This window comes from Pantherophis guttatus, chromosome 4 (genome assembly GCF_059756535.1).
Source record: "Pantherophis guttatus breed Tessera chromosome 4, ASM5975653v1, whole genome shotgun sequence".
Taxonomy (NCBI): Eukaryota; Metazoa; Chordata; class Lepidosauria; order Squamata; family Colubridae; genus Pantherophis; species Pantherophis guttatus.
In genome coordinates this window covers 117,842,230-117,869,222 of record NC_142066.1, presented here as the reverse complement: position 1 = coordinate 117,869,222, position 26,993 = coordinate 117,842,230, and the positions used below count along the sequence as shown (strand labels likewise).

General features: G+C 36.2%; 1 protein-coding gene across 5 annotated transcripts in view; it reads right to left on the bottom strand.

Moving 5' to 3' along the window:
• Positions 1–386: 386 nt before the first annotated feature.
• Positions 387–26,993, bottom strand: part of HOXA5 (homeobox A5) — a 144,950-nt gene continuing 118,343 nt past the window's right edge. For 2 of the 5 annotated variants that reach the window (XM_087892635.1, XM_087892634.1), the window contains 2 exons: positions 17,308–17,465; positions 14,803–16,799 (listed from right to left, as the gene is read on the bottom strand). The gene's annotated coding sequence lies outside the window, so the exon portion shown is untranslated. Of the gene's footprint in view, positions 1,415–14,802; positions 17,466–26,993 lie in introns of those variants that run through there. The other 3 variants (XM_087892632.1, XM_087892633.1, XM_087892631.1) reach the window with 3 other exon arrangements.

Below are 26,993 nucleotides of genomic sequence, written 5' to 3'. Positions count from 1 at the left end.
CAGCAGAAGCATATTCAATATGTCAGGCCTATTGTAGTAACTATAGGCAGATTTATTGAACTGAGGGAGGAAAGCTGCATCAGTAGTAAACACAGAAGTTTTTAGGCCTGGCTTAGATGTCAAATCTAATCTAATCTTGAGTCATTCTAAATTCAGTATACAAGAAAAGAAGGAAGGAAGGAAGGAAGGAAGGAAGGAAGGAAGGAAGGAAGGAAGGAAGGAAGGAAGGAAGGAAATATTAATAGCAGAAAAACTGAAAAAAGTGAACTAAATGAACCAGTTTTGAAAGAAATCAGATGTAATCTAACAACCATTCAGGCTAAAACAATATGTGAATAGTCAATCCAAATCCTAAAGAACAACAGAATATACAACAATATTTAATCTGGTCTCATTCCTGGGATCTCCTTTATTACTTCTAGTAGTCAGAAATGGCTTCTGTACATGCATTGCAATAAGAATGAGATGAATAGGTGCTATTGTTGTCCTCAAGAAGGAAAACAACATTGTTTCCATAGCATGAAGTACATCTTTAAGGTGGAGTATGACAGTTTCACACACACACTTGTTCTGGCTATACTTGCTTTCTCTTCCTATCTACTTTTCCCCTCCTCCCCCCTTTGCCTATCATTATGTTAAGATTGTAAGCCTAGTAAATACATGCTCTTTTTTCATTTATCAGTAAGTTTCCCTGAGATCCTTTATAACTGAAATATGAGCTGTAGCTATTTAATCAGCAGCAACAGAAGCAATAGCATCCTATTTTGTTACCAAATGAATGCATTTGTGCTAATTCATTTTTCATTTGTATCATATAACCCTAGAGTTTACCTTGTTTCCAGCAACAACATGAGTTAGCTCAGCAACAAAAGTAGACCACTACTTTTAGAAGTGACAATTCCGTCTCCACCATTACCCTGTCAACTGACTTCCCACTAATCTACCAAAATTACCGTAACTAGACCCTAGAAAGTGTAAATACATTTGCTCATTGGGGGGAGGGAGAGCATTTAATTGTTAGATGAAGTTATTATACAGTTTTTCCTTACATGTCTATTATGAACCCTGTCTCCTTGCCTGTCTTGTAACCCATCCTCTATGTTCCTGCCTGCTTTGGAACAATTCCTAGCTCCTAGAAGAGGATATGGTTTGCTTTTTGGATAGGGCTCCCAAATGCAATTATCTAAAAGATTTTGAGAGGCACAACTGTGTGACAGGGATATTGATTATGTCCTTCATGAACACAGATTTTAAAAAAAGAATATAGCTTTGTGAATATTTTTAAAAAACCAGAAGTTCCACAAAGAGCTTTCATTGTGTATTCATATTGCCTCAAACTTGTAATTTTGTAGGAAATTGTCTTGCATTTATAATCCTCCTGAGCATCTCTGTAATTTCTTCCATTTTTTTCTTTCTGTAATAAAAGCAAACACAATAAATGCTAAAGAGGGAAAAAGCAGATTAAATTTGCAAGGTGCTTTTGCTTTTTGGTGTTAGGTACGCTGTGTCTGGAAGTCACCTTGCAATTAAAATGAACAACCTATTCTGAAATAGCAAATCTTGCACAAAGCATCAATATCTTTCTTAAACTCAGCAAATTGTGCTCTGAAAATCAGATGCTAAGTAGTAAAATATATTACTTTGACTACATAAAATGTGAGGGTCTGTTATTGAGATCAGAATGTAGAGTAGGTTTAGAATTTACAGTTTGTCAGTTCCAACTTTGCCTATAACAAGATGTGTCTGTCTGTGTTGGATTAAATGTTAGTTTCAAGATTTCCAGAAATCTTTTGCAACTGTTCAGGTATAATTCTTTTGACACCTTAAAAACAAATTGGCTTCACAACCAACATCATAAAACATAGTTATATTTTACATTAGTTATTAGACATTCCCTATTAAAAATCAACCTTCTCCCACAACTTTGATCTTTTAAAGCGTCTGCCTCACAAATAACAAAGCTGTTTTTAATTCCCAAGCAGATAGCATAATGAGAAGGTTATTAAAGGGTCTTTATTTTAATTATAGCATAATTCTTATGATACAATTCCCTTTTTTGCTGCCAACTCTTTCTCTTCAGACTACAATTGGGTTGCAACACACCCATTGTTATATGGAATCTTTGAAATAATTTGTTGTCTTATATAAGTGATGAAATAAATATCCTCAGTGGTCAAGGAAGTAAAAATGTTTGGAAAGTAGCACAAAATGAATTTAGTTTTAAAAGAAAATGTTCAGGAAATCAACATTATATAAAAAAGTAAAAATAGTATCTATTTAAAAAGATATCAGTGTAGCTTATATGGTAAAAAAACTGCAGTGTCCAGAAATCGTTTAACTGATTTCAATTAGCTTCGTATAAGCAGATTCTCATTATGGTGTTAACATAATCTAGAGTCAGTTTGATAAAAGAATAATGCATATTGTGAGTTATGAAACTTGTTTGAAAATAAACTAAAAAAGTTTCTGTAAAATTGCATTAAAGTGTTGTTTTAAACCCCGATTACTTTGTATCTGATTTTAATTAGTAAGTGTTTAGTCATTTCACTTTGTTTCTTTCTTAAATTAATAGCAAAGCTTTTTTTATTGATTAAACTAGTTGCAGATTCAAGTGGTACTGTAATGCCCTACAGAGAAGCTTGAAAGTATCAGGATTATTTTATGCAAATGGTTTAAAAATATTTGGAAACCAAGCATCACTTTAACATGTAGATATTGGCTAAATCAAGTTTAATATGCAAGACAGGTTGTGGAACACTTAGCTGATCCAAATGCCAGTCTATAGATTTGAAAGACTAAAGATCACATCACTGGGATGTTGACAGAAGTGACACTTTGCAAAGTGCCAATGATTTATGCCAATGTCTTGCTTGATGATACCGTTATAGACAGCACTGTCATTACAAAGTCCCTAACGACTTCGGTCTACATTTATGGTGCGCAAATTATAGGTGAATCCAAAGATCGAAACCTTGACTTAGATTTCTGTGACCATATCCCTCACTAGGGATAGTTGCACTGAACATTAGCAGTTCCTTCATCCTGTGTGAGGCTAAGTTCTGCTTAGAAAGACAATTAACCAGTGTGGACAATTGCAAAGAAATGGCCAGGAATTGATTGGGAAACATTACAGAGATGGAAACTTATTTGTTTAGAATAAAATGTGCTTCTAATTCTCTTGACCTTCATAATTTGGTTCTCTTTTATTTATCATCTTACATACCAAGTAAATTTTGCGGAGCATGACACATCTCTGACAAGGATGAGCTCCTGCTCCAATCAATGTTCAGTATCTTTTTGCATCAAGCAGTTGATTTCAAAAGAGCATCTTTTGATGCCCTCAAATAAGCTGTCAGAGTAATTATGGATTGACCTTCTGCAAGGTGTAAAATATTCTGATCCTGTACAACATATTTGGTTATTCCTGAAATGAACACTAGCACAACATAAATTGTTCCATCTAACAATAGCTTGATTTTCAATGGCATTTTGCTATTCAAATAAGGTTGAAGATGTTGGGGAGGGTGGGATTATTGAAGTCAGTATATTTTCAGATCTGTAGGGGACATTTTTAAAGAAAAAAAGCCAACAGAAATAATCTTACTTTAGAAATCTTTCTTAAACTTCAAATAATTTTGAAAGCTTTCAGGTTATTAGAAGAGAGTCTTTTCAAAGACTAAAACTGAAGTCTGGCCTCATAAATGCTGTATTTATGACTCTTTACCAATAAGAAAAATTGATAAGTCTTCCAGAGGAGTCAAATTTCATAAAAGACAAAAATGTTCTATGGCCCAATGTTTTTATATTTTGGAACATCAGTGCCTGAAAAGTTATTAAAATTTAATATGGATCTCAAGATTTTATCCATTTTTAATTATTTTCTTGTATTTTGCTTAAAGTGAAATTTCACACTGTATTCTGAAGATGTTCTTTTAAATAAAGAAGGCTAATCTAATGTTAGTGGATAATTAAATAGTCATGTTTTATGGAAATCATATGAATGACAATTGGAAAAGCACTGATACTAAATTATGGTCTACAATATGTCAATATTTGCCCATCAAATAAAATGATCATAATTTATATTGATCTTTTGAACTTCCTAAAAGCAGTAAGTACTATACATTCTTTATAGCTGCTAGCTGATGTGAGTGATTAGTCTTCATGTTAATTCAGAACTGTAAGAGGGAAAAAAGAAAATGCCTAAGTTATTTTATAAATTCTCTGGAGTTCTAAATTATATAACTTTTTAATTTCATCACCTTGAAAACCAGCACAAAAATAATTAGGTGGAGGAATAACAATGAATACTGTATATTAGCTAAATCTTTGGTTGTCATTAAAATTAGGAATATGACAAACTGCTTTTCTTATCTTAAAATCCTGATTATTGCTGTTTCCTTAGCATAATGGCAGAAATTCCTTGATTTACATTTACGGTTATCCAAACTAGAAGAGGGAGAGGACATTCATACAGACCACTCCTGGATTGGTGATGCAACCTTTTGTTCCTGCTCCCTTTTTGTCTTTGGCTGAAGACTTCTAGTTGTTCTTCATTCAAAAGAAATAGCTACAAATGAATTTTTTGCAGCAGGAGCAATGGAATTTCCAGGGAAGTTAGTTTCCTATTGATGAGAGCCAGTGGTGGGTTTCAAATTTTTTTACTACCGGTTCTGTGGGTGTGGCTGGTGAGTATGGCATGGCTTGGTGGGCGTGGTTTGATGGGCGTGGCAGGGAAAGAATACTGTAAAATCTCCATTCCCTCCCCACTCCAGGGGTAAGTTACTGCAAAATCCCCATTTCCTCCCGATCAGCTGGGACTTGGGAAGCAGAGAATAGATAGGGGTGGAGCCAGTCAGAATTTTTACTACCAGTTTTCCAGAACTGGTCAGAACCTGCTGAAACCCACCTCTGATGAGAGCTCTGATTTTATCCCATTTCCTAGACTTCCCACACACATAATGTAATAGTTCTTCTGTAATAGTTATGGCATTGTGATATCACACTACCCAAACACAAATCATTCTAACTGAACAGAAGGATGGTTTTGTAACCCTCAAGTAATTCAGTAAATTGAATAAATAGCTGTATTTTTTTGTTTTTGAACTGTTGTGGCCAGTATTGGATCAAGTATTTCAAACAGGATCTACCAGAGCAAAGTAGAGTGGAATTATGACTTTCCAAATTAGCATTTGCCTTTTTAGCAGCTGCATCACAGTAATGGATCATGTTTAACAAGAGGTCAACAAGGACACACAGATCCGTTTCACATATTCAATTGCTGAGTCAGGTGTCCCATTCTATGCCTTTCATACTACATATAGTATTTTTCTTCCTAGTATGAAAATATGCCTCTTGGGGCTTCCGGCAGTGACGTCAACATACATGGAGTTAGAGAACGGAGCTCCACTCTTGAAACTCCAAAATTCCCATCTAGGAAGCCGATGTGGGCACTATTGATCTTGTAGAGATCAATAGAAAAAGGGGGAATTTCCAAGGGGGGGAAAGCAACCAACCCGAAGGTTCAGGAAAAACCTCCTAATTCCAGAAGGGAAAAAAATCAGCCATCTCAGCTGGCCCGAAGTGTTGCAACCGCACAGCAGGAGGGCGAAGATCAAACCGAAAAGATCGCAACTGTATCCAAATTGACTTGAAAGCAGATCGAAAGAGAATGCGGGAAGCACAGCTATAGAGTGAAAGCAGAAATTGGCAGACAGTGAAGTTGAGACCCCAAAGAGACGGCTGAACAGCAGCCAGGAAAAGCGGCGAACGAAAGACGACAAGGGTGGAAGAAGAGCTGACAGGCAGTGACTGTGGAAAAAGAGAGACTGCTTGGAACAAGAGATTCCCAAGGATTTACGTGAGGCGATTCTGGACCAGACCTTAAATTTGGATTTAACAGTGAAGAATGACTTTTTTTAGGCTGGAAAAGCAAGTTACATAGCAGAACCAGAGACTAACTAACAGAAGGGCAAAGGATCGCTGAGAGAGTCATTAATAGCTGGAAGTGAAAGTGCGAACGAGCGAGAGCCGTGCATCAGACTGGTAATGAAGAAGCAGTGTTTGGACTAAATATCAGAAACTACCAAACTGGATTTAATTGTTTGATAACTGTGAATAGTCAATACTGAAATCTTGAATTTTGGACAATTGGACTCTTTGGCTATTTGGACATTTGAAAGAGAGAGACACCAAAACTAAGACTTTGAATACACAAAAACTTTAGGTACAAGAACGTCTACATGTAAGACTGAAAGGGAACTGTACATTAAGAGCAAACTAATTTTATATCTATATCTGACTAAGATTTGTTAAAATATAAATATTTATTAACACTTTTTATTGGCAAGATACTTGATAAATTGACAACTAACCATTTATATGAATGATTACTTGAATGATTAATTGATTAATTGAAACTTAATGGGAATAAATAACTTTAAGTAAATACTAATCTAAAAATAATAAATATTTAATCATATATTTATGTCAGTGATATTTAGTGAATAGATCCTGGTAGATTCAGACCTGATAGCTGGACCATTATATTGTATTGATACATAAACTATTAACTATTACATTGTTTTGATATTTAAACAATTAATTATTAATTAATTATTAATTGATTGTTATAGTAAGATTTAATGAAGTGCTAGAATCCTAAGTTTTTCCCTCGACCTTCTTCATCCTATATATTCCTTCCCTCCCTTTTGAGTATATATCTAACTGCCTAATTAACTATTCAATTGATTATCAGAGTTCTAAGGACATGTATAGAAGTAACCTACAACCAGATAAGATCTATCAGTGTATAAAGACCTATATAATAGAAGCTAGACACTATTACTGAGAATAACACTTTTACAGACAACAAGGTTGAAATAAAACAAGAATATTTTAGTGCATGAGAATTTGGGAGATCTTGCAAAAAAGAATTAAGATGACAAGAACCGGCACAACCACCATAACCAAAACAAGCAAGAAAATAATTCCAAATCAGACCTCCCAAACAGCATCCCCGGCACAACAAAGAACCATAGAAACCATGCTTGGAACGGAAAAAGAAAAGTCAGCCTCCATTTCCAGTATGCAAATATCCAGTCAGTACTGGCAATGATACAGGAAGCCATGAGTAAGACCCAAGAAACGATTGCCAACAACCATGAGGAGACCAAAAGAAACCATGATGACCTGAAAGCAGATGTGGGAGAGATAAATGACAATATAAAGAAAATGGATGACAAGATTGAAAAAATCTAACAGAACATTACCAAAAACGAACAAAGAATTGAAAAGACAGAACTGAAGATGGAACAGACGGTTAAGAAAGTAGAAATGCTGGAACAACAACAGATGGTAACTAATCGGGAGCTCAAAGCGCTATCTGGAAATGGAAAAGGCATCATTTTACCTAAGGTTCCAGAATATAGTAGAAACTAAGGAGGAAGACCTGGGAGAGACAATGACAGAGATCTTAGCTGAAACAACACAGAGAGACAAAGACAATATACGAAGGGACATAGACGAGGTGTACAGAGTGCATACCAACTATGCACGCAGGAACAAGCTCCCAAAAGAAGTCCGTATTCGATTCACGAAGAAAACGACAAAAGAAGAGATATACAGAAAAATGAGAGAGGATGCAATCTTTTACAAAGGGAAAGAAATAATAACACTGAAACAAATCCCAAGACGTGTCAGAGACCAGAGGAAAAATTATAATTTCCTCACAACACAACTAAATAAACACAAGGTGATGTTCCACTGGCTACTACCAGAGGGTATCTTAATTTCGTGCAGGACAAGAAATTTAAAATAGATAGTCTGGAAGGAGCTCAAGAATTTTTCGATCAACATTTTGTCCCGGAAGAAGATCAAGAATCCAGAATGGAAATGGAAAATAAGAACCAAGAAGAGTAATCAATAGAAGAAGTGAAAGATGAACAGGAAGAGAAGAGAAGATTGGAAAGAGAAAGAGAAGAGAGGGAAGGAGCAAGGGGGAAAACACAAAGAATAACAAGAAACACCAGGAAAGTAAAGACAACAAGTAGATAGGAAGAAAAATGGAACAGGAAATAAAGATGATTTCGATCAACATTAATGGATTAAACGCCCCAGCTAAAAGAACCCCGACACTTACCAAACTACAAAAATTAGGAATGGATATTACACCAACAGATATTAGAAAACACAAGACTAGGGAACCTTTACACCTCACTGGCAGACCAGAAAAAAAGAGGCATTGCAGTCTACATTAGGAAACATCTGAAAACAAAACAGATATACGCAGACGGAGAGGGAAGAGTTTTAATGGTTGAGATACAAACGGAATCCAAGACAATACTACTAATCTCAATTTATGTACCAAATGAGAATCAACGCACTTTCTTCCAAAACATACATGACAGAATAAAAGACTTAGACTATGAGAACATTTGCGTCATAGGTGACTTCAATGCAATTTCAGATATAGAAAAAGATTATTGTAGTACCAGGAAAAATAAAAAAAATAAAAAAAACACCCTTCCAGACACTTTCAAGGACATGGCGCAGGAATTTTGCCTCCAGGATGCGTGGAGGGAAATAAATAAAGATAAAAAACAGTATACTTTCTACTCCAACCCACACTTATCTTGGTCCAGAATAGACATGGCCTGGATGTCAACAGATCTCAGAAAAGACTTAGAAGAAATAGAAATAATGACGAACACATGGGCAGACCACAACCCGATAAAAGTAATCTGGAAAGGATATCAGAAGAAAAAGAGATGGATGATGAACACCGAAATTCTAAAAAGTAAAGAATATACACAAATGATAGAAAAGGAAATGGGAATATTTTTTGAAATTAACACCAAAGAACAAACTTCCCTCCAAAATTTATGGGACATGGCGAAAGCCTACATAAGAGGCTTAACGATATCGTATCTGGCGGAAAAAAACAAAGCAAAACAACAGGAAAAAGATAACTTACTGAAGGAACTCAAAAAGTATGAATTCAGGCTACAGAATGCGCCTCTAAATAAGAGGATTAAAGAAAAAATAAATTTGGCTAAACATAAAATAAATTTGATCACACAAACAGAAATTGCGAGGAAAATCAAATTTGTAAAGCAAAGTCACTTTGAATACGCAAATAAGACAGGGCGATGGCTGGCATATAAATTGAAGCAAGAAAAAGAGAGAAGGACAATCCATGAACTACAGGATGATGCAGGAGAGATACACTATAGGAACATGGACAAAAAAGAAATAGCAAGAACTTTTTTCCAAAAACTATACGAACAGGAAGAATCTCCAGAAGAGGATATCAAACAATACCTTAATGAAGTCGATATCCAAGAACTAGAATCATCTCACAGGGATATTCTGGACAGGCAGATTACGATGACAGAACTGATAGAGGCGAGGAATAAATTGAAAGTAAATAAAAACCCAGGACCGGATGCATACCCGCAGAGTTCTATAAGTCTTGCCAGCATCCAATAGACAAAATTTTACTTGGAATATTCAATGACGCACTTCTGGAAGCCACGATTCCTGATTCCTGGACAGAGGCCATCATAACATTGATACCGAAGGAAGAGACAGACCATACCCATATCAAAAACTATAGACTGATATCGCTCTTAAACGTGGACTACAAATTATTTACATCAATAATTACAGAAAGAATCAAGAAAATAATCAACAAATATATCCATGTGGACCAGAACGGTTTTATCCCAAAGAGACAGATAAAGAACAACCTGAGACAAATAATGGACATATTAGAATACTACGAAACAAATTCAGACAAACAAATGGTCTTAATTTTTTTAGATGCGCAGAAAGCCTTCGACAACCTAAATTGGAAATTCTTCACGTTACAATTAGAAGCTATGAAATTCGGCAATAAATTCACTAATATGATAAAGAAAATCTATTCTTCCCAAATAGCAAAAATAACAATAAACGGTGATCTGACAGAACAATTTCAAATAACAAAAGGAATAAGACAAGGGTGTCCTCTGTCTCCCCTGCTATTCATATTAACATTGGAAATTCTCTTAAAGGAAATTCGAAGAGATAAGGAAATACAAGGTCTGAAGATCAAGAGGAAGGAATACAAACTCCAAGCCTTCACCGATGATATTGTACTTATCACAGAACAACCAATAATAACGGGCACTAAAATATTAGACAAAATAGAGAAATATGGGAGAGTAGCGGGACTTAAAATTAATAAACAAAAGATAAAGATACTAACAAAGAACCTTACTAACCAGCAAGAAAAAGAATTAGAGGACAAATTAGGTATACAAACTACAAAGAAGATAAAATATCTAGGAATATGGCTCACCAACAAAACTACATCAATTAGAGAAGACAATTACGATAAACTTATAGGACAAATCAAAAAGGACTTAGAAACCTGGAAAAAATTACAATTATCTCTATTGGGAAAAATTGCTTCAATTAAAATGAACATCCTTCCCAGAATGTTATACCTATTCCAAGTGATTCCAATAAAGCCGGGAAAGAATTTCTTCAAAGATCTTAATAAATTAATAGCAGATTACATCTGGCAAGGAAAGAAAGCAAGAATTAAAATCAAATACCTACAAGATACAAGAGAAAGAGGAGGACTTGCGTTACCGGACTGGGAAACATATTATAAAGCATTAACATTGATTTGGACCAAGGAATGGATGGAACTAAAAAACAAAAGATTGCTAAATTTAGAAGAATTTGATCTACAGCGAGGATGGCATGCATTCTTGTGGGAGGCCACTGATAAACAACATGGATACTTCCAGAGACATACTGTCAGGCAGGCATTATACCACACATGGCAGGGTATCAAGAGCCTTGGTAGTACAGTGGTCTAAAGCACCCTGTTATTAAGAACAGCTGCCTGCAATTATTGCAGGTTCGAATCTCGCCAAGGCTCAAGGTTGACTCAGCCTTCCATCCTTTCTAAGGTAGGTAAATTGAGGACCCAGTTGTGGGGGCAATAAGCTGACTTTGTATAAATATACAAAAAAGAATGAAGGCTATTGCTTAGCACATTGTAAGCCGCCCTGAGTCTCCAGAGAAGGGCAGCATATAAATCAAATTTTTTTTAAAAAAAAAAGCACATTATTATAAAATCCCGGAATGGTTATCAACCATGGAGGCCCAGATTTACCCAAATACCATGGACTTCATTTTGGTGAATGAAATGAAAATTTATAAGGACTTACTAAACAACCAAGGAGAGCTAAGAACAAGACAAAAATTGCAGGAGATGGGTACAGACATCGACTGGTGGTCCTACCTACAAATAAAATTAAGATATCAGAAGGATTTGACCCAATTTGAATTCCAAAAAGGCCAAAACAAACTAGACAAAATTTTACAAGGACCACAGGACAAATTGATAAAAAAAAGTTTACAACTATTTATGAGCATACAAATTAGAAGAGGAGGTGGTTAAGGACAACATGTTAAGCTGGGCAAAGAACTTCGACCATAACATTGAATTAGATAAATGGGAAAAACTATGGACAATAAACTATAAACTGACAATGTCTGTACCCTATAAGGAAAACCTGCTTAAAATGTTTTATAGGTGGCATCTCCCCCTGGCCAGGTTGGCAAGAATGTTTCCCAACACAACTCCAACATGCTGGAAATGTAAGCTATACAAAGGAGCCTACTACCATACATGGTGGACCTGCCCAAAAGCAAAACAATACTGGCGAATGATCAAAACACAAATAGAACAAATCACAAATCACACATCATCGTACAGAATAGAAATGAAGCCAGAAACCTTCCTATTAGGCATTATATGTGGACAATATGAAAAGGAAATAAAATATCTAATAATTCACATAACAACGGCAGCACGTATAACTTTTGCACAAAATTGGAAGAGTAATGACATACCAAGTGAAGAGAGAGTAATTAGCAAAATCATGGAATGTGCAGAAATGGACAGACTCACAAAGGAACTTCAAGATAAAGAGGAACATGATTACTATTTAGTATGGGATAAGTAGTACACTTGGTTGGAAGATAGGAAAAGGAAAAAACAGGACTAGGAGGTAGCCAGTGGAACCTAAGATAGATATAGAAATACAAATTACTTAATGTAGGCCAATAGTGACTTAAAAAAGTTTAGACACAATGTAAAAGACCTAATTAGGGAGGAGTCAAACATACAAATGAGAATCATATAACAGACTACAGTTGCGATAACTTTGATAAGATTATACCTGATTTCTTTTTTTGTGTTCATGTTTTGTATGTCTTGTTATTCTTTGTTTTGTTTTGTTTGTATCTTTAAATAAACAAAATTTTCAAAAAAAGAAAAAAAAAGAAAATATGTCTCCTGTTCATTTCAGGCCACTGCTCAAGCCCCCCAAGATATTTTTGAATCTTCTCCTTCTCTTCTAAAGTGTTGCCCTCACTTGCTAGCACTATATCATCTGCCAAACTGATGAATATCTACTCATCCCACTCATTCAAGTCAAGACAAGAGTTCTGTGACATTTTATTTGATACTTCCCTCCAACCTGAAATATAGCCACAAATGACCACTTTGTGAGGTGATGTCTGAAAAGTGGCTACTGCAAGTCATGATCATTCTCTTGTTTTTCATTCTTCACATCCATGTAAGGGAAGCAAATCTCACTGATGGTCAGATGTGTGCACTGGTTTACCTGTGCCTTCCTTTTCCTTTCAGGCATTGTACTTTCTTTATTAGCACCCTTGAGTTTCCTTTGCTTTTCCACATACTTGTACAAATGGACGCAATTCATTATCATAGCACCAATATGACAGTAATCAAAACTATAGTAAACAAGTTAACAAAATAACAAAATAACAGAATAACAGAGTTGGAAGGGACCTTGGAAATCTTCTAGTTCAACGCCTGTTCAAGCAGGAGACCTTATACCATTCCAGACAAGTGGCTGTGTCCAGTCTCTTCTTAAAAGCCTCAAGTGATGGAGCATCCACAAGGGCAAGCCTCTCCACTGATTAATTGTTCTCACTGTTATGAAATTTCTCCTTACTTCTAGGTTACTTCTCTCCTTAATTAGTTTTCATCCATTGTTTCTTGCCTTGCCTTCTGGTGCTTTGGAAAATAAGTTGATCCCCCTTTTTTTTGTGGCAGCCCCTCAAATATTGGAACACTGCTATCATATCATTCTTTTCGGCATTCTTTCCAGAGCTTCAAAAACTTTTTTATAATGTGACCTTACTAAGGTCTAGTATGGCCTTACTAAGATTATAAAGTGGTACTAATACTTTATCCCTCTGTTAATGCACACCTAGGATTGCATTGGCTTTTTTGGCTGCTGCCACACACTGGTGGCTCCTAATTAAGTGATTGTCCACTAGGACTCCAAGATCTCTCAAGTTGTTCTTTCATTCCTCTGTTTTTGTCTTGGTCCATGGCAACTTTTTACCAAGAAAGAACTAATAGCTCAGCTTCATAGAAGCAATGTAGCAAGGTTCCTACATTGCAATTTAACAATATTTAAAAATAAAAGAGGGAAAATAAGTTTTGCACTACTGTTGGAAGAGGGTGGGAAAAGACATGGAAGCATATTTCACCCATCCTGCATAGAATCCAAAAGCTCTCTGGGTAATGTAAGGGCTGGATGGAAGATGAGATTCTAAGGTTGAAGATTTACTGTGAGCCAATTTTGGGCCAATTGCAAGATTATTTTTAAAAAGCACAGCTTTGACCAGCAGACAGCATAGCAGTCCAGAAGCTCTGGATCAAATGGTTCTCAGAGTAGGACCACTTTCTGGAAAAGCATGTCAGGCTCTACAAGTAATCAGAACTGGGGTTGCTACTGGAATGTAACAAATCTGCTCTGAAAGACAAGATTGCTCGGGTCAAAAATCAGCCATTGTGAATAAAGCATGGAAAAATAAGCATGGGCTATGCCTATAGATAGAGATTCTCAGTCATCCAGGTCATGACTGTTCAGCTGAGCTGAAGAAACTTCTTGGATAAGAAGCAAAACATCTTCAAAGAAAAACTAGAAAGTCAGTTGCCTCTTGAAAGAAGAACCTTTGAGACAAGCATGGGCTGTATTAGCAATGAACTAGGAGTGGAAAGATGACCAGATCTTCTATTCCAATACCCAAGAAGCACTGAGTGGACCACAATATTATGATGGGTCAATCAGAAGTGCAAATCTACCCTTAGTCCAAATTGATTTGTTTGAAACAATTCAAGCTCCTTTGAATTGAAATATTTGATCTTTGCAGTATTTATAAACATGACAAAGTGACTTGATTGTATTTTAAAAATGCCTTAAATGTTTGGGTTAGTTTTCTTCATCTGATATAGTCACTTCTCAAAGAGATGCGTGCAATCTCACTTAATTTACAGTTTGGAGAATCTTCCTGTATCAAATGTAGTGTTGAATTTGAGATGTTGTTAACTTATATACAAATACCATTTTGTATCCTGGTTCTTTCTGATATATCTGGGAAGGATTATTACTTTGGAACAGATCTGATAGAAGTAGAATACTCTTGACTGCTTTTTACTCGCACTGACCTGAAAAGTTAAATGGCTCCAGGAAACAATAAAAAGTCTTTCATCCTTGAGATAGATTCCTAGTGGTATTTTTTAAAGTTAGCTTTTCTTCTACTCATTTACACGTTTATCCATTGGCACATCTGTAAGAAGAACAGGAATCCAGACGCTACCTTCTCCAAACTATTCAGTCTAAACAATTTTCTGATACTTCATTTGTTCACTCTTGTGCTTTACAATGTCACCAAGATAGTTAAAGAAAAATACAACTGTGAAGGGTACTTTAGGGTATACTTTATTCCAGATATATAATTCTTGAGTGTTTCCCTTTTGAGCTGTTGACAAGCCTCTGATGAAGCTACAGTTATTAACACAACAGCCTTAACCAGCTAAGCAAACACACTAATTCTTTTGAGAAGAATGCTGCAGAAAATGCTATCTTTCCTTATGCGCTGCAGCATCTCAAATGTCCAGGTGTCCTGTAGTGTGAAGCATTCCTTAAAAACACCATCTATATTAAGAACAAACCAGCTTCCGCTGCAAATATTCCAGATGTCAAGGAATGCAATGTTTGTAATCTAGAATGAACACAGAAAATTGTTAGTGATAATGAAGAGGCTCAACTTTGCCTGTGAACCTATTATCTCTACACTTTTTTTAACAGAGAAGGAAGCTAGTAAAGAAGAAACTTACTGTAGAATAGTATTGTATTCAGGAAAAAGGAAATGTTTGCTCAAAGTGTATTTGATATTTCAATGTGCAACAGTTAAATGTGCAACTGGCCACTAAAATATTATATCTGTTTTCGAACATGATAATTTTAAGAAATTTTGTTCCTGTTATTCCCAGCAAACGTGGCTTTCATGCTTCTTAAGGATCAAAGGAACTATAACTAAACATATCCTAAAGATACTTAACTGGGTTCCCACCATAAATAAGTTAAAAAGATCAAAAAAATCCTGCCATATCCCTTTATCTTAGTACCTTTGCAGGATGATTTGAAAAATGAAGACTGGAAGATGTAGCATTTTGTACTATCATGTGATTAAAGAACTAGGGTTACTGTGCTTTTTTTAAAAAAAAAAAGTTTTAATTTCTAAATAAGTTAAGGATAATTGTTTGGAGATATTTAAAATCATTAACATCATAATCCATTTGTAGAATGATTTTTTTAATAAAAAGACAGGTGGAAATGTATATTTCTGGATGATTTCTGACATAGATCCATGATGGTATAAATATAGGACAAACTTTACAACTAGAAGTCTTAGGATGTCAGGTTCATCTTTGTAAGACCAAAGATTACAAGAAAGCTGAAAAGACCATTGAAGGTCACAATTTACATATTGATCAAGCTGTAAGTTTATATTCTTGTAAACCTGTAATTAACTTTGCAACTATTGAATTTTGGTTCACAACTAATTTTATTAGTCATAGTTCCACCTATAATTCTAGTAGATTGAAATGTGAGTCACAAATACTTGAAACATAATAAAGGGCATGTCTGCTTATACAAGATACTTCCAATCATTTCTCATATTTATCTGTGTTTCTGAAATACTGCCTTTTAGATTTCCTGCATTGCCATCAAAGACATGTTACATCTCGCTGCTAACTTGTATCAACTAATTATGATATTACTCATGCTTCCTTGGGTGAATTAAGCAAAGAATAAAGAAATTTCTACTTAATTGAAAGTGTTGATAAATGTAATTTATGCTAAAACTTTCTTTTTATTTGAAATGCCTTCTAACTTTCTCTAGAATATAAATTCATACTCAGAATGAAGTCATTGACAGGTACAGAACTTGCATCTGAAAAATACTGGAAATATAAGTCTAGATAGCCAAAAACTGATCTGCATGTTAACTGATCTTCTTTTTATCTTCTTTAAAATCAGTTCCATTCCCCTTAGATAATGTGTAGCATCTCATTTCAGAAAACCTCTGAGTTATATACCAAATTGTGTGTATTATGGAATGCTACCTATCACTAGCACAATAGCTCTCCATTATAGGTCATAATTAATTCTTTTCATGAGAACTGATGCCAAAGATTAAAAATGCAGTAATAGAGCCATGGATTAATTTCATAAAGGTCTCATAACTGTAGATTAGAATTGAATTACAAATCTAGAACTGAAAGTCCAAAGCAATGACTGAAGGTATTTACCTGCTCACAGCATCTTCCTTAATGTTTATGATATTTCCTGCATTATATGACCATGTCAACTTCTGTCTTTTACTTTTTCTTTCCAATAAGTTCCTAAGTCCTAGTCAAGGCATTAAAGATATTCTTAGGAAACAACAATTTCAAGTTATTATAACCTAATTCTTGCTTGAAAATATCTCACATCCCAAGAGTCAAAGGAGCATCCTGATTAGTTTACCTTCTGGGAAATTTTGTCCTTAGCATATCCAACATGGCAGTCATTTTCTGAATGGTAAGCCTTCACCTCATAGTGATCCTTTTCAGTAACAAGATTCCTTTAAAATTTCAGGTATGCCCACTAGTTCTAAAAGGTTGGCAGTTCTGCTCTAGACTATAATATATTATATAAAATGAAACATGTTGAACCAAATAAGTCCTTAGTTAATTAGAAATTTAGTAAAACAATTAAGAATGGATTTTAGAAAATATATTTTTTAGTATTTGTGGCTATTCTAACCCCAGACTGAACTTTTTACAACTATGCTTACTTTTGCCCAAGGATTCTGTTGCTACAAATGCCAGTGAAACATCAAGATCCCTCCAAATATATCAAGGATGGTTATCATCACCTCAGCAGACTGTCATGTCATCAGTATGCATTGCCCTCAGCCATCATCTCCAGATCAATATGGCCATCAGTGACACAAGCTCCTGTTCACATAGGTCATTCATAGGTCACTTTACACAGCTTGGATCCAGGAAAAAATGTGATTGCAAAATGCTTTCTCTGAAGAAAAGAAGAGCATTGTTAAAATTAAAGCAGAATCCTAAATTTAAAACCAATTCATTCATTCTCATAGATGTATTTAAATAAATATTTAAAGCTACACCTTGTATAACAGGAGTGTCCAGTCTTAAGGTCTGAAACCCATGGGCATGGGTTTTAATCCCAATTCAAAACATATAATACATGTTGGTAATATTTAATACAGAAGAAATGAAAAAGTATTAAATAGCTTGAGACACTCTGGATCGGCATTTAATTAATTTTAATTATTTTTAATAAAGATTAATTAATCTAATTTGATGTCCTAGCTTTGCCTACTTCTTGGAAAATAATCTTTAGCAGACTGGATATAGCCTTTAATCCAAAAATGCTAACCTCAGATTGACTTACTGAACAGACCTTTAAGCAAAGAGCATAAGATTGCATTGCATTGTTTTCTGCAAGTTACCTTGGCAAAGCATACTTGAAGCAAAGGTAAATGCTCACTAAGGTATTAAGTGACAGACTGTCACTTACAACCATCACTTAGCATGGCACACATTTATCTGCACACAAAAACAGAAAAAAATGACTCATTGACTCATATTTTATTCAAATTCAGAGAAGCTGGAACTGACTTTGGTCAATTAATTTGCTTCAATAAGTATATTGAAACAGATAAGTTTAATAGAATAACAGAGTTTGAACGGATCTTGGAGGTCTTCTAGTCCAATTTCCTGCTCAAGCAGGAGGTCCTATTTCTGATAAATGGTCCAGTGACTCCAGTCTCTTCTTAAAAGCCTCCAGTGATGGAGCTCCCACAACTTCTGAAGGCAAGCCGTTCCCCTTAATTGTTCTCACTGCTAGGACATTTCTTTTTAGTTAAATAGCTATTTCTTAAAATAGGTAATACAGAACTTTGTATCAAAATGATCTCGATATTTCAACATTACATAAGTTGTATGGAACTCGTCAACCGAACTATTGGCTTTGAATACCAGACAATAGGTATTTTATTTGGCTCTCATGTCTTGTGTGAGTCAGTTCAAGTTAGAGTGACTGAAGGAGTTAAAGGAGTGCTTAACTTTGGGTAGAGGCAAACTCTGTTGTTTGAGGTACATAGGTAATCCTTCTGAGACTTGTGCTAGGTAACTTGAGGGGTAATGATGCAAATAGGTTGGGCTCTATCAAGGAAATGAAATTCCCCATTTTACAGGGAAGGAACAGTTTACTGTGTTAATCCTAACCCAATAGATTTATAGAGTTTTCCACATCAAACAGCAAATGAAACTAGATCTGATTTTCAGTCATCTCATTAATTAAATTTGGTGGCATGGCAGAGAAAATTCTGAAGATTGCAATAGTAGTCCTCAACTTTCAACATTTTGTTTTATGACCATTTAAAGTTTACAATGGCAGTGAAAAAAGTGATTTCTGGTTGTTTTTCACAATTGCATGATCAAAATTCAGTCACTTATTTATTGACTCATATTTATGACAGTTATAGTGTCCTGGGTCATGTAATCATCTTTTGTGGTCTTTGGATAAACGAAGTCGATGGGGAAACCAGATTCACTTAATAATCATGTTACTGACTTATTGGCTACAGTGATTCACCTAACAACTGTGGCAAGAAAGGTCATAAAATGGGACAAAACTCAATAAACAACTATTTTGCCTAGCAACAGAGTATTGTGATCATAAAGTCAAGGACAATCTATAAGGAATTTGGAGGATAATGATTGGGTATCCTGAATGTAATCTTCACTATGTTAACCTGAATCAGATTAGTATTGTAAACCTAAAAGTGGACTTACCAGTTGTTGTTTTAAGAAATCTCTCTTTCCTTTATATATTCCTTTAAGAAGTTTGTGTCTTTTGGAGTAGCTCTTTCAAAACAATGTTTCTGAAGTGCAGCAATAATTTTTTCCAAATGTGAAAGCTTTCATGTCATTATTGAGCTCTTCCCCTAAAGTTTCCTAACCTTTTTCATAGAAAAAAACCATCCCTAACCAACCATTAGGGATGGTTCAGCAACCATGTGAACTGGCATTGCATTCACTAAATATAGTATAGTGCCACTAAAATCTAAAAGAGTAAATAGAGTAATATTTTGAAGAAGCTGTCTTCAAAATAGGTGATTTTGTATTTTTTAACAAAAAGTAATAATGAGACATTAAGAAAAAATGAGATGTCAGCTTTATCATTCTACAATAAGATCTGTAGATGTTCCTTGTTTGATTTTAAGTGAATACATCTCAAGTCAAAGGGTATAATTGGAAACAATGCATCCTTTAATCATTAAAATATTATTTGAAGGAACATGAATAGGAACAAAAGCATAGGGAGTCCCTACTTCCATATCAATGTTCCAGGTATTTTGCATTCCTACAGGGAAGAGTTCATGAACTCTTCCAACCTTGTTAACAATCCACTGAGTTTCTAAAGGAACAGCAGGGGTTGGGATTACAAGTCTCCCCATCAGCATCAATAACTCAAACTGTGACACACTGATGGGATTTGCAGTGTATTTCTTGCTAAAGCTTCTTGCTAAAGCCACAGAAAGCAGCTCTTAGCAGTTGTGTCAGTCCAAGACTTGCAGGAAAAAACTTATAATTCTGAAATCCAGGTTTAAATGTAAGATCAGTTCTGTGTTTGTGTAGAGACAAAGACTAATGAAAATCAGAGAGCTGCTTTTATTATCTAAGGTGATGTAAATTTTCAGATTTGTATCAAGGCAAGGAAATGATATGAATCTTCTCATCAAATTTCCTTGTGTTATTCATAGAGTTTGTAGCAAGGAATTGGCTAAAAGAGTTGAAAAAGATGTCTGCACATGTGCACTATATATTCTCACCAAAGTCACTTGACTAATAGAAAGGCCCAAAGAATGTCTCTCTGGTTATTTACCAAGTGAAGCAAGCATTTTACTTTCCTTTCAGAGGTGGCTGGATCATATTATTTCATAAAGTAGTTTTGAATGTTACTTCACATTAACCTTAATCAGAGTGAAGTATTGAATCCTTGCACAGCCCCTCTATAAATTTAAAGGTAACAAACATCAATGTGATGGGTGATTCAATTGTATCATTGTATATTTTGCCTTTGTACAGCAATGAAGCACTGAATCTATAGCCCTTAAAAACTCTACATTAATCCTATATGTTGTGAATGCTGCAGTACTTAAATCTAGTTTATTATTTCAGCGATTACTCATCCATTAAAAAGAGTGATTGCTTATCCAAGAAGCTCATTCCTTTGAATTTGTAGGACTTCCTGGTTCATTAAGATGAGCAAAAATAGTTGTGTGAATGGGATATTATTATGTACAGTGAGTCTGGGCACATTCAGAAGCAACTGTAGGCTCTCTGATCAGATTTGCTGAATGCATTTGAGATTTTTTAAAACTGTTTCAGTATACTAGTTTAAAAGGTGAAGATCAAAAAAGAAAGTGAAACAGTAAGTCTTCCTAAAACTATCAGATGACCCAAACACATCTTATTTAAAAAAAAAAAATTGTTTGTGGTCTTTCTTTCTTTCTTTCTTTCTTTCTTTCTTTCTTTCTTTCTTTCTTTCTTCTTACTAACAATCTCACTTCCTAGCCATGGCTAGGAAGTGAGATGCTGTTTGAGGTACAAGTAGTTCTTGACTTATATCCAGAATTGGGACCAAAAGATGCATGGTTAAGTGATGCAGTCATGAGGTTGTTATGTGAGGCATTATTTGTGACTTGCAACCGTCCCTTTTTTGGTTCCTCATTAACTTTGCCTGTGGGAAGCCAGCTAAGAAGGTCACCAGTGACGATCTCTGACCCAATATACTACAACTTTTATAAATGTGAGTTGGTTGCCAAGCCCAGATAGTGATTATGTGAGCACGTGGATACCGCAAGAGTTGCAAGTGAGAGGACCAATCATGAGTCATAAATCATTGCAAGTCATAATACCTTTGTTCACGGATCATAAATCTGAATCTGACCGAACACTGGTAAGGTCGCATATTAAGACCTACTTAGTGGCGATAAAAGCAGCAAAGTTTAATTACTTTTCCGCTCTTATTGTGTCATCAGAGAATCGTCTGGCCGCCCTGTTCAGGGTGACCCGCTCCCTGCTCCAACCGGGAGCGCGGGAAGACCCCCTGGAAGGCAGGGCTGAGGATTTCGGACAATATCTGTATGACAAAATTGCTCAGATCCGGGGGGATTTGGACTCTGACTGGGTAGATTCAGGCAGGGTGGCGAGGAATAGTCTTGAGAACTTTATCTGGGAAGAGTTTGACTCTGTGACCCCTGATGACATGGACAGGATTTTGGGGAGTCTTAGTGCGGCCACATGTTTATTGGATCAGTGTCCCTCCTGGTTAGTACTGGCTTCCCAGGAGGTTACACGAGGCTGGCTCCAGGGAATTATTAACGCTTCGTTGAGTGAGAGTTACTTCCCCGCTACCTTGAAAGAGGCGGTGGTGAGGCGTCTCCTCAAGAAGCCCTCCCTGGACCCGGCAGTATTGGCCAACTACCGTCCTGTCTCCAACATTCGCTTCGTGGCGAAGGTTGTTGAGAGTGTGGTCATGCGACAGTTTCCACAATTCCTGGAGGAAACGTCTTATCTAGATCTGTTCCAGTCGGGTTTCAGGCCTGGGCACAGCATGGAAACGGCATTGGTCGTGTTGGTAGATGATCTCTGAAGGGCTCAGGACAGGGGTTGCTCCTCTGTTCTAGCCCTGTTAGACCTCTCAGCGGCTTTTGATACCATCAACCATGGTATCATGCTGCACCGGTTGGAAGAGTTGGGGATGGGGGGCACCGTGTTATGGTGGTTCTCCTCCTTTCTCTCTGACCGGTCGCAGTTTGTGTTGGCAGGGGGGCAGAGGTCGACCTCGAGGCCTATTATTTGTGGAGTGCCTCAGGGGTCAGTCCTCTCACCCCTTTTGTTCAACATTTATGTGAAGCCGCTGGGTGAGATCATCCGTGGCTTTGGGGTGAAGTACCACCAGTACGCTGATGACACCCAACTGTACATCTCCACCCCAGGCCACCCCAACGATGCCCTTGAAGTGATGTCTCAGTGCCTGGAGGCTGGGCAGATCTGGATGGGGAGGAACAGGCTCAAGCTCAACCCTTCCAAGACTGAGTGGCTGTGGTTCCCGGCATCCTGATATAGTCAGCTGACTCCATTGCTGACTATTGGGGGTGAGTCTTTGGCCCCCTCGGAGAGGGCACACAATCTGGGAGTCCTCCTGGATACACAGCTGACGGCTGTAGCCAGGGGCATCTTTTGTCAGGTTCGCCTGATTCGCCAGTTGCGACCCTTTCTTGATCGGGATTCCATGTGCATAGTCACTCATGCCCTCGTCATCTCTTGCCTGGACTACTTCAACGCTCTCTACATGGGGCTCCCCTTGAAGAGCACCCGGAGGCTCCAACTGGTCCAAAATGCGGCCGCGCAGGTAATTACGGGAGCTGCATGGCGCTCCCACATAACACCATTCCTGCGCGAGCTGCACTTGCTCCCAGTGGTCTTCCGGGTGCGCTTCAAGGTGTTGGTTACCACCTTTAAAGCACTCCATGGCATAGGACCTAGTTATCTTCGAGACCGCCTGCTGCTACCGACAACCTCCCATCGACCCGTGCGCTCCCACAGAGAGGGCCTCCTCGGGGTGCCATCAGCCTAAAAATGTAGGCTGGTGACCCCCAGGGGGAGGGCCTTCTCTGTGGGGGCACCTACCCTATGGAACCAGCTGCCCCCAGAGATAAGGAGAATCCAAGACCTCGGTGCCTTCCGCCATGCCCTTAAAACTTTCTTTTTTCATCAAGCCGGGCTGGCTTAACATATTTTTAAATTTTTAATTTTTAATTGGTTTGTCATTTTAAACTGGGGCCAAATTAATATATATTCTTTTAATTGTTTTTAATGTTTGTATTGTATGTTTTTATCTGGCTGTACACCGCCCTGAGTCCCTTGGGAGAAGGTCCCTTGGGAGAAGGTATATAAATTCGAAATAAAATAAATAAAATAAAATAAAATAAAATAAATAAATCACTTTTCAGCATCATCATAACCTCTAATGGGTACTAAATGAATGGTTATAAGTCAAGGACTATCAATAAAGAATAAAAACGATTCAGCTCTTTTTGATATTTCAGGTATATTTCAGATATTTCTCCCCCAAATCTTTCATTGAAGATAACACAAGATTTTAGCAAATGCTGTTGCCAGTTATCATTTTTTAAATCTAGCAGCTTGCACATTTTTCTATAACTTTTGCTGTTCAATATTTTTTCTGAATTCAAAATTCTCAAAATTAACCAGAGTAAATAGCCTTCTCGATTTTCTGGTCTGGTCATTCAGAAAGCAATAGACAGAACAATTATTTCTTCTCCAAGAAGAAATTAGAGCCATTAGTTTCGAACCACATTTTCTTCTCTATAGCTCTTTTTTCCTTCCAGCAGCCTCCAGTTTGTGACAAACCACCCAAAATACCACATAGACAATTATAGAATCCTCTTGGAGTGAGTAGATGTAATACTGAGTTAAACCGGATACCTAAAAATTAGGCAGGGGTTTTCTGGCAGAAAATGAAATTTCTAAAGATGTGCAAGAGATTTAAAAAAGTTTTAGAAATACTGCCCATCTCTAAAAAGTAGTCTAGCAATCAGTTTCTTCTCCAAGTTTTCAAAAAACACTTTGCTTAGCTTTGAATTAAAAGATTAACAAATAAAAGGAAAGCTAGCAATGGAGTTATATTATTAATTTAATCCAGTTTAATTTGAAAGTGAATGAGTTTACTTCAAACATTGGTTTGCTAAGAGGTAAAGTTTAATAAGGGATATCTCCATTTCCATATTTGCTTCCCATTCTGATAGGTAATTATATATAGATGACAAACTTCATGGAATATTGAACTTTTTAAAGTGTTCCTCATTGGCCACTTCTAAAAAAAATAAAAAATTATATAATGAACCAAAGTTTAATATCTGATAAAAACGCATTCTTGACTTGAAAACAAGCTATTCAACTATTAGAAATAGCATTATCAAATACATTCTATTTCAAAAGATTCTAGTGCCTGAGCATGATCCAGAACATTTAAAAAAAAAAAGTTTATTCAAAATTATTATAGTTGCCTAATTATCCAGATGTTTAGACTGGATTTGGCATTTTTATGCACCTACTGGGTCCTTTCCAAGGGCCTAGGATGGGCAGATATTGTTCGATAGTGTTAAGGTATCATCACAACTTGTAAACTGCCTCTTGCAATTGACTGATGGAGATATTGTCAATGCCGATGCTGTTCAAGTTGTGCTCCAGTGGTTTTGGGATTGCACTCAAGGTACCTATTACTTTTGGTACTATATTTCTTTTATTTTGCCACAGTTGCTTACTGCAGATCTTTTTATTTTGTGATTTAGCAATAGTAAAGTATTTTTAAATACTTTATTGATTTTTGAAAAAAAGTTTTTTTAAAAAGAAAATATCAAATCTCAGGTAGTATCTGAGGTATCGTGCGATTACATATATACATTATATACACATCAAGTATCTTCAAATCTATCATTATTAGAAATAGGCATATCCTTATAGTCTTGTTCTATTATTCCACCATTTGTACCACCTTTCCCATACTGCCTTAAACTTTGAATTCTCATCGTCTTTAAGAACACTAGTTAATTTTGCCATTTCTGCACATTCTAGAATTTTAGCACTTAGACTTATATACTGTTCTATAGTGATTTACAGCCCTCTTTGGGCAGTTTATAATGTCAGCATATTGCCCCCAACAATCTGGGTTCTTATTTTACTGACCAAAAAGAATGAAAGACTGAGTCAACCTTGAGCCTCATCAGGATCAAACTTCAGACTGTTGGCATTTTAACCACTGCTCTTGATTTTCTCTAGTTCTTCCTCTTTTCTTCTTCTTTTTTTTTATTGAAAAAGTTTTTCAAATACAAATTTTCCCCCCCTTTCCCCCCCCTCCTCCCTAACCCCCCCTCCCCCTCCCCTCCCCCCTGTGGCTTCTTCATAGTAAAACCCAAATTCAAAACAGATTATATAATACTTTACCATCCCCTTACTCCATCCCCATATACTGACCCTTTCTTTCTAATAATATTATTATATCCCCCTTATACTATACATTTCAAAATGACATTCTACTATATTATATAATAACTCCTAATTTAGCATAATAATATTATATCTCCCAGTTTAGCAATTTCTGCTCATAATCTATCCTTTTTCTACCCCCCATACATATATCTCTTAAATCAAATCTTTTATGTATATTAATATAACATTTCAAAGCAACCTTCCGCTATAAAACTATATAATAAATCCTAATTTAACATTTATTCAATTCATAGTCTACCCATTTCCTTCACCCCCATCGATATATCTCTTAACTCAAATCTTTTACATATATTCATATCTAAACGTAATATCCCTTTTCTTAAACTAAACAATCAATAAACTAACCTGTCTCCACCCACTTTCCTACAAGACTACCATACTTAATAATTCGTAATATCTTTATTCTTCTGCCCACACCACTAAAAAATATTCCCTTATGTAAATAAATCCTCTTAAAAAAGACTTTAAGCTTGTAATCCATATGATATCTTCTGTAATGTCTTTCAGCTGGATTGTTAACTCCATCACCCATGTTAGGGTAACATCGCATCCTAATTCCAACAGTATGTTCGGTATCTTCAATTACCATCTGTCCCCATCAATAGCGAATATCTTCAACAAAAAAAAAAACACCAACAACCACCCGAGTGACTTTATATTTGTATTCCATATAATGTCTATAGAGGTGTCTTTTATCCAAATAATTAATTCCAACCACCGTAATAGGGTAACAGCCAGATCATCTGCGTGCCCCAATTCCATAGCTCTCTCGCCTTGTAGCTCAGCATAAACGTAGTATATTTATCCAAAAAGAGGGGGAAAAAAGAAAGATAGTTCCAATCATTTCAGTTTAAGGCCCTTTTCATATCCCAAAAGTACAGCACTGCAGAAATCTGTCACTCTCCTCAGGATAATATAAACCAATACTTTGCCTCAGCTATCTTTTCATGTATTCAATCATCTCTTAAATAACTGGCATTACACTGTTGTTTAGTTTAAAAAATTTTGTTTTTGTGTGAGCTGCTTCTTCTTTTCTTGACTTTTTGTGGGTTAGATCTCCATCCTAATTTCCTTTCTATAAATTGCATATCAACTGTTTGATTTTCATGCTATCTATAACTTGATCTTGTTGGTTTTGCTTTTGTGGCTTAAATCTCCATTCTGGTTCTGTGAGTTTTATATCAACTGATCGATTTCCGTGCTGGTCTGTAACTTGGTAAGTCATCACTTTAGAATCCAGAGCCGCCTCTCTTGTATTTATAAATGGTCCAGCTGGGACCTCTAAAGGAGAATCCAGAAGCGGCTCATCTACAAGAACCTCTGTAACTTGTTGTTTTTCCATTACTTCCACCTCCTTTTGCTTATCTTGAGTTTCTATCTCTTGTTGGTTTTGCTTTTGGAGAACCTTGTAGTAAAATTCTTC